Source organism: Hibiscus syriacus, unplaced genomic scaffold (assembly GCF_006381635.1).
Source record: "Hibiscus syriacus cultivar Baekdansim isolate YM2019G1 unplaced genomic scaffold, ASM638163v2 tig00116971_pilon, whole genome shotgun sequence".
Classification (NCBI taxonomy): domain Eukaryota; kingdom Viridiplantae; phylum Streptophyta; class Magnoliopsida; order Malvales; family Malvaceae; genus Hibiscus; species Hibiscus syriacus.
Window position 1 is genome coordinate 1695473 of NW_024063495.1, and position 9717 is coordinate 1705189.

The 9717-nt window shown below is 36.5% G+C and overlaps 1 pseudogene; it reads left to right on the plus strand.

The window, feature by feature from the left end:
* The first annotated feature begins 7433 nt into the window (after positions 1 to 7433).
* LOC120191816 lies at positions 7434 to 9321 on the plus strand (annotated as a pseudogene).
* Positions 9322 to 9717: the final 396 nt, after the last annotated feature.

Sequence of the window (9717 nt, forward strand, 5' to 3'; positions counted from 1 at the left end):
CTTGGTTAGCTTCGGCTGGTTTGTTGTCACGGTGTGGAATGCGATCATTGTATGAGAAGAGAAGGTGACATAGGAGAAACTGATTTGGCATTGAGGTCATACATATCTCGAAGAATTCAGTCATTGTGTGGATGACAGTGTTGGACAGACTTCCTACCAAAAATAAGTTGATTTTGTACGACTTGAATATTGATGGACTTGTAATCTTTGTTTGGTTGAGCAGGAAACAATGGATCACTTATTTATTGAGAGTGTGCATTTAAGCAGATTTGGGAATAAGTTTTAGAGGGGCTTTGTGTTGGGAAATAAACCAAGTACAAGTAATTTCCCTATTATCAGATTAGTGAGAATACGAAATAAAAGCGGAAAAATAATACCCGAAATTGATAACGGAGTTCAGTCAATTGTGCTTACGTCTCCGGACTGCTACAGATCTTTTACTAAGAGAGAAAATTTACAGGTGTTTACAAAACGCTCACTACTCACAAGAAAGCTCTAGTATTGGGATAAAGAAATGATTTTTGGAATAATTTTGAAGCTAAATGAGCTAGGGTATTTATAGTTGAAACTTAAGGACTTAATCTTATAAATACCCTAAAACCTAGGGATTAATTGTGATTATCCCATTATCATTTTTCAACAAACATCTACCAAACTTTGAAAAACTATTTTTCAAAGAAACATTTACCAAACTTTGAAAACCATTTTCAAAGAAACATTTACCAAACTTTGAAAACCATTTTCAAAGAAACATTTACCAAACTTTGAAAACCATTTTTTCAAAGTTGGTTACCAAACTTGAAAAACCATTTTAATACTTTCAACAATCTCCCACTTGAAGACTGACTTTAATCTGTCTTCACATCTCGATCAATGCAACAGCTTTTCTAGTCTTGTTACTCTAGCATGCCAACTGAAGTTGAACACAACTTCAGTTTGTCTGTAGTCACCGTCTTTGTCAACATATCTGCCGGATTTTGAGCTCCACTGATCTTTTCAAGTTTCAAAATCTCATCTTCCAGAAGAGACCGGATAAAATGATATCGCAATTGTATGTGCTTTGTCCTGGAATGAAAAGATGGATTCTTTGCTAGATGTATAGAACTTTGACTATCGCAATACAAGACATTGTTTTCTTGTTTCTTGCCTAACTCTTCCAAGAAACTTTGGAGCCAAACCATCTCCTTGCTAGCTTCCGTAACAGCGACATATTCTGCTTCAGTTGTGGAGAGAGCAACTATCTTCTGTAGTTGAGAAACCCAACTCACTGCGGTTCCTCCTAGAGTATAGACATACCCTGTAGTGCTCCTTCTGATGTCAATAGTTTCGACTAAGTCAGCATCTACATAGCCTGTCAGTATCGTATCTCCACCTTTGAAACAAAGTGCTTTGTTTGTGGTACCCCGTAGATATCTGAGGATCCATTTGACTGCTTCCCAGTGTACCTTGCCCGGATTATTCATGTACCTGCTAACAGCTCCCACTGCTTGAGCAATATCTGGTCTGGTACAAACCATGGCATACATCAGACTTCCAATCGCTGAGGCGTACGACACCTTCACCATGTGTGCACGTTCTTCCTCCGTCTTTGGTGACTGTTCTTTGGAGAGTCTGAAATGAACACCTAAAGTTTGTACTTACTGGTTTAGCATCTTGCATGTTGAACCTGGAGAGTACTTTGTTGATGTACTCAGCCTGTGATAATATCAAAGTCACTGACTTTGTGTCTCTCTTGATCCTCATCCCAAGAATCTGCTTTGCAGCGCCCATATCCTTCATAGCAAACTGCTTTGACAATTTTTGCTTCAAGTTTATAATCTCTTGCATGTCTGAGCCTGCAACGAGCATGTCATCAACGTACAACAATAAAATAATGAAGCTATTGTCGAACCTCTTGATGTAGCAACAATATCTGCTTGGCATCTGGTAAAACCACTGCTACTCATGAAACTATCGAACTTCTTGTATTCACTGTCTAGGAGCTTGTTTTAAACCATACAAGCTCTTCTTCAACCTGCATACCAGGTTTTTCTTGTCTGCCTCTATGAAGCCTTCTGGCTGCCTCATATAGATTTCTTCCTCCAAATCACCATGAAGGAAAGCTGTCTTTACATCTAACTGCTCAAGATGTAAATTCTCTGCAGCTACAATTTTCAACACCAGTCTGATTGTAGACAGTTTCACGACTGGAGAGAAAATTTCATTGTAGTCAATACCTTCTTTTTGCTGAAAACCTTTGACAACCAATCTCGCTTTGTAGCGTTTGCTCCCATCGTGCTCTTCTTTGATCCTGTAAATCCACTTGTTGTGAAGCGCTTTCTTGCCTGGTGGTAATTCAGCTAATTCCCACGTCTGATTTGACAAAAGCGAGTCCATCTCATCTTTCATGGAAGACTCCCACTTGACTGAATCCTACACTTGCATTGCTTCATCATAGCACTCTGGTTCACCATTGTCAGTCAGCAACAAGTAGTGCAAAGAAGGAGAATACCGTTGGGTTGGTTTAGGAATTCTGGAGGAGCGTCTAAGTTCCGGTGTGCCTGGTTCTTCTTGAACTGCTTCAGGATTGATCTGAACATCATTTCCAGAAATCTCCTCAAACTCAGCAAATTCCTTTGTTTAGCTTTGGTATTGGAGCTGCTTGATTCTACAGTTGATATGTCTTTGTACATCACATTCTCATTGAAAATGACATCTCTGCTTCTAATGATCTTCCGATTTTCATAGTCCCAAAACCGGTAACCGAACTCATCACTGCCGTAACCAACAAAGGCACATTTGTTGGACTTAGCATCAAGTTTACTTCTTTCAGCAGAGTCTGTGTACATAAGAAATACAACCAAACACTCTTAAGTGTGAAAGGTTTATTTCTTTCTTGCTCCAAACTTCCTCTGGTATTTGCCATCCAAAGGAACTGGGGGCCACGGTTGATCAGGTAAGCTGCAGTGTTAATAGCTTCAGCCCATAGAAATTTGGGCAATCTGGCATGTATCCTCATGCTTCTGGCACGTTCATTCAGAGTTCTGTTCATGCGCTCTGCTACGCCATTCTGCTGCGGTGTCATGGGAACTGTTGTCTCCATCTTGATCCCATTGTTTGCGCAAAAATCTCTGAATCTACTATTTTTGTACTCTCCCCCATTGTCAGACCTTAACCGCTTGACTTTCATACCATTCTCATTTTCCACCATGGCCTTCCATTTTCTGAAGGTATCAAAGACTTCTGATTTTTTCTTCAGAAAATAAACCCACACCTTCCTTGTAGAATCATCGATAAAGGTGACATAATATAATGAGCCTGCAAGAGATGGAACTGGAGATGGTCCCCATACATCAGTATGAACTAACTCTAACTTTTCAGCCTTGAGTGTCTTACCAATCTTTGCAAAGCTGACTTTCTTTTGTTTGCCAAAGATGCAATCCTCGCATAGTCCGACATCTACATTCTTTAGATCCGACAACTTCCCCTTTGACAAAAGTGTTTTCATCCCTTTCTCGCTCATATGGCCAAGTCTTTGGTGCCATAGGTTTGATTTTCCATCAGCACTACTACTGCAATGATATTCTCTAAATTTAAGGTTACATAGAGAGTACCAGTCTTCTTACCACGAGCAATGACAAGTGCTCCTTTGGTAATCTTCCATTCACAGCCTGAAAAGGTTGTACTGTATCCTTCTCCATCAAGCTGTCCTACAGAAATCAAATTTCTTTTGAGACCAGGAATATGTCTCACTCCTGTCAGCTTCCAGGTGGTCTGGTTTGGCAGCTTTAGTCGGATGTCTCCTTTTCCGACGATCTTCAAGGTTTCATCATCAGCAAGATGAACCTTCCCAAAATCACCACTGACATAGTTCTCCATGATTTCCTGGCATGGCGTAGAGTGGAAAGATGCCCCTGAATCCAAAATCCATGATTCAATCGGACTGTTGACACTTAAAATCATAGCATCACCTGTCTCCTCCGTGATATTGGCAGATTCCTGTGCGCCGATATTTTTCTTCGGTGCTCGGCAATCTCTTTTGAAGTGGCCCTTATTGCCGCAATTATAACAGGTAAAATCTTTATTTCCTGTTCTTGATTTTCCCTTTCTGGATTTCGATCTGCCACGATTTGAATTTCTTTTTGAAGTTCTCCCTCTGGACTCCGTGTGCAAGGCTGAGGAGGTTGATGCTTCACCCGATTCTCTCCGTCGAATTTCTTCACTCAGTACCAGATCCCGAACATCGTCGAATTTTAATTTGTTGTTTCCCGACGAATTGCTGACTGTTGTAACAGTAGCATTCCAACTGTCTGGTAAAGATGATAAGAGAATTAAAGCTCGAACTTCATCATCAAATTCAATTTCCACTGAACTCAACTGGGTTGTGATTGTGTTGAGTTCATTTAGGTGTTGTGCCATCGATGCCCCTTCCGTCATCCGCAAATTAAATAATCGCCTCATCAAATGAACTTTGTTTGAGGCCGATGACTTCTCATACATACTGGAGAGAGCCGTCATAAGACCCACCGTGGTCTTTTCCTTTGCTATGTTAAAAGCAACATTACGGGATAACGTCAGTCGGATAACTCCGAGGGCTTGTCTGTCGAGAAAAGCCCAGTCTTCATTCTTCATGCCCTCTGATTGTTTTCCTGAGAGGGGTTGATATAGATTTTTCTGGTATAGAAAATCTTCAATTTGCATCTTCCAAAATCCAAAGTCCGCACCATCGAACTTTTCAATTTTCACCTTCCCTTCGTCTGCACCCATCGCTCCCACTCGAATCTGGCTTCGTTTGGATCGTTTCTGACAATTTTTGCGAACTATTAGAACATCTCCGTCGACAAACTCGTATCGCCGACCGAATTTCACTATTTATGTGAATAGTAACCCGAATAGCAACCTCGAAAAAATTGACAAAATTCACAACCAAAAGCTCTGATACCAGTTGTTGGGAAATAAACCAAGTACAAGTAATTTCCCTATTACCAGATTAGTGAGAATACGGAATAAAAGCGGAAAAATAATACCCGAAATTGATAACGGAGTTCAGCCAATTGTGCTTACGTCTCCGGACTGCTGCAGATATTTTACTAAGAGAGAAAATTTACACGTGTTTACAAAACACTCACTACTCACAAGAAAACTCTCTAGTATTGGAGAAAGAAATGATTTTGGAATAATTTTGAAGCTAAATGAGCTAGGGTATTTATAGTTGAAACTTAAGGACTTAATCTTATAAATACCCTAAAACCTAGGGATTAATTATGATTATCTCATTATCATTTTTCAACAAACAATTACCAAACTTTGAAAAACTATTTTTCAAAGATACATTTACCAAACTTTGAAAACATTTTCAAAGAAACATTTACCAAACTTTGAAAACCATTTTTTCAAAGTTGGTTACCAAACTTGAAAACCATTTTAATACTTTCAACACTTTGATTATCTAGACATGTATTGGGTTGGGAGGACGAGCTGCGATGGGTTTGTTGTAGCCTGAAGGGCAAGTCTAAACATATTGTTGCTTTTAAGTTGGCCTGAATGTCAAGTCTAAACTGTTGCTTTTAAGTTGGCTAATATACTGGAGCTGCTGGTGGTGTATTCCGAAACTACACGTGATTTTATTTTGACTTTTAATAAACACCTCAGTATCTCTTCAATAATTCATGCAGAACTTTGAAGTATCTGCGAGGGATTAAAGCTCGTCTGGTCAATTGACTTTGAGTGAATCGTAGTAGTTCAAACTAATAGTGCGAATGTTCTTGATCTTCCATCTCTACCTTCATACGAGAGTTCTTTTTCTCTTGTAAGATCTATCGCATTTCTCTACAATAAAACTTGGCTAGTTGATTTCATTCTAGTTCGACGAGAAGCTAATGCGGCAACTGATTTCATGGCCAAAATGACAGACTCAAAAGAAAACTCACTCATAATTTTTGATTCACCTCTGGTTGGTTTACTTTAAATTTTAGCTATAGATGTTTCTGGCTCCCCTTATAGATGCATAAATAATTGATTTACTGACTTTGGCCTTACTCTTTCATTCAAAAAAAAAAATCTGGCAAAAAAAGAACGTATCATCAATATTTATTCAATAAATCAATTTGGTCCTAATTTTAATTTATTTAAATAAATTAACACTTCAATCTTGAGCATGTAAAAAAAAAAAATAGAAAAAAATATACATTTATGGAGGATTAAACTTAAAACCCTTAGATGAACTAAGAATGCATAAGCCATTAGGCCAAATGCTTTATTAAGCATTGCAACAAATTCTATTTATCTTATACTATTGTTAATGATAGAAAAATAAAGAAATAAAATCATTCAAATGAGGATTCAAACCTATGTCAATTATAAAATATCAGACCACCTAAATCAATTAAACAAATTTAATACAAGATTTAAAATTAAAATAAAATTGTTATTTTTCTATTTCTAAATTAAATTCAATATTTTTTGTATTAAATTTATTATTTTTATATTTCTAAATTTAATTAATATTTTTTTTCATATTTATATTTCTATAAATAAATATAAAATTATAAAAATTAAGTATGAATAAATATTGAATTTAATTTTAAAATATAAAATTTAATTTTAAATTATTATTTTGGGTAAATTACGCATTTAATACCTAAATTTTCAATTTTTCTAAATCATACCTATATTTTAGTTTTTGTTTCATTTTAGTACCTCGCCATTAAATTTTAAAAAAAAATGAAAGTCTAGGTATCAAAATACGTTTAGTACCTAAATAATACTTAAGTTTTGAAAAAAATTAGGTACTTTATACTGAAGTTTTTAACGATAAAGTATTAAAATGAAACAAAAAGTAAACTTTAGTATGATTTTGAAAAAAAATAAAAGTTTAGATACTAAAAAAGATCAAAACTGATAGTTTAGGTACTAAATGCATAATTTACCCTATAATTTTATATATATTAATTTTATAAACATTATAAATATGTTTAAAATAACATATTTAAAAAATGAGTATATAAAATACTATATTTATATTATAAGTAATCTTATATATTTTTTAAAATAAATTATAAATATATTCTATTTTCTAATAATATTTTGAACCTCGTGTAATTTTTTTATTAATATGAAATAAATATAAAGTAATATTTGTTTAATAATAACTTTCAATTATTTGACATAAAATGCTCACACATATAATATTTATGGTGCTCGAATGTGAAACTTGAACAATATTTTTTTTACTAACTAGGTCATTTAATTCATACAAATAGAAGATGGGATCTGGAAATTTAAATTAATTCAGTTGTTAAGGGTTCGATTTTCCTTCCCAACAACCCTAACCATTTCAGGTTCAATCTCGAACACATTTGCTGAAATTCCACCATTAAAAAGACATGGTTTAGCTCACTCCACCGACACTCTGGAGCCAAGTAAATGCGGCAGATAACTTCAAGCCAAACGAAATAAATGCGGCAGATAACTTCAAGCCAACGATAAATAAATTTCCCAACTTTGCTCAATTTTGACCACACTACAGTCATGGTGACGAGTAAGTATTTTCTCGTAGTTCTGCTCTTCTCTCTGCTGCTTTCTTTTGGCTTGCTTTCCTCCGCTTCTGATCCTTTCGGCGGAAGAAGCGCGGAAAGGTACCGGGAAGAAGAAGAGGACGAGGACAGCATCAACCCTTTCTTATTCCGTCGAAGAAAATATGCGTATGGTCGATACCAGGAAGACAATGGCAGTTTATGGGTCCTCCACAAGTTTATTCAGAAGCATCTTATACTTACGGGCTACAACGACTACCGAGTTGCCTTCCTTGAAGCAAATCCCAACACTTTCGTCCTCCCCCACCACTGTGATGCTGAAAGAATTTACGTCGTTACAAACGGTAGATATGTTTTAACATCTTCCAATTTTCATCCTTTTCTATCAGCATATATAACACTTAAACATGGTGATTTTTTTCGCAGGAAAGGGAACGCTGTCGATCTTGACTGATAAGAAGAGAGAATCCTTCAATTTAGTCCCTGGAGTTGCAGTCAGAGTTCCAACAGGAAGCACTGTGTATTTGGTGAACCAAGACAACAACCAAAAGCTAAACATAGCAGTACTCGTCCGCCCTGTTAACAACCCTGGAAAATTCGAGGAATTCTTCCCTGGCGGACAATATCCTCAATCATTTTATCGACACTTCAGCCCTGATATTCTTGAGACTGTTCTCAATGTATGTTTTTTTCACTACTAATATCAGTTCTTTTTGTCTGATAATTTGTTGGTTCATTGATTGAATCTTGTTTCTTTGTAATAGACACGAAGTGAGTTGCTAGATAGGCTGTTACAAGCGAATCAAAGCCAGCTGGGAATGTTCCGTAGAGCCAGCCAAGAGCAGATACGGACATTGAGCCAAGGAGCCACTACGCCGAGTGAGAAAGAAGAGGGATTCGCCTTCAACTTATTTGCCCAAAAGCCTAAATACTCCAACCAAAACGGAAAATTCTTCGAGGCCTGCCCTCGTGAATTCGAGCTACTCCGGGGCGTGGATGCCGCCGTCGTAGGATTCGAATTAAACCAAGTAAACTCAAAACCAGTTCCATTACAATTCACATGGTCATGCTAATCAAAAGATTAAATAGAACCTTTTTTTTCTCCTTTTTGCAGGGATCAATCTTTTTGCCGCACTACAATACAGAGTCTACATTCGTGATCATTGTCACAGAAGGAAACGGGTACGTCGAAATGGTTATCCCTAGTCTTTCTAAGAAAAACTACCAAGGAGAAAAAGAAGAGGAAGATGAAAAGGCCCAAAGAGAAATGGAAGAGGAAATCGAAGAGGAGGAGGAGAAGAGAGCTGGAGATACTCGAAATCTAGAGTTCGATTGTCGGCCGGTGACGCATTCATAGTTCCAGCAGGCCATCCAGTCACATATTTTGCATCCGAAAACCAGCACTGGAGGTTCATAGCCTTCGGACTCTACCACCAGAACAACACGAAGATCTTCATAGCTGGTAAGGACAACGTGGTGAAGCAAATGGATTGTGCGGCGAAGGAGCTTGCCTTCGGGGTCCCGTCGAGTTTGGTCGATGAGGTATTCAACAACCTGCCAGAGTCTTATTTTGTGACTCGACAGAGCCAACAACGTGGATCTGAATAAAGTAGGGGCAAACCCAAAGCCTCGATCCTGGACTTTGCACGATTGTTCTTGCTACTGCAGTTGTAGTTTGATTTCCCCATTTTCTATTGATTTTACTTCGATTAAAATAAATCTGGTGTTTTCAACTTTTAATCAAGATTGCTATATTGACTTCTTTAGAAGTAATGAATGTATAATTTATGAGGTAATTTGTCAGTTATCTTAGAATTAATATCCATTTTTTTCTTCTAAATATAGTCTTAAGGTTTAGTTTGACAATTAATATTTTTTGAGTTTATATTTAAATTTGATTATAAATATTTATAATATTATGATATTATTTGATTTCAATTGAAATGATTTTTTATAACCATATATATATATATATATATTTCTTTATGTTCTTTTTATATGTGATATACATTTATTGTATAAAGTCGAGAGTCTCGACTAACTAAAAATATATATTTAAAGAGTTGTTTATTTGAGTTTAAAAGAGGAGATACCAAAGAGGTGATTAACACCAAAAATATCTTAATGATTGAATTCCATTGATTTTGAGTGCTGTAATCGGGCATAGAGGAAGTTTATATATAAGGCAAAGATCGTAATATTC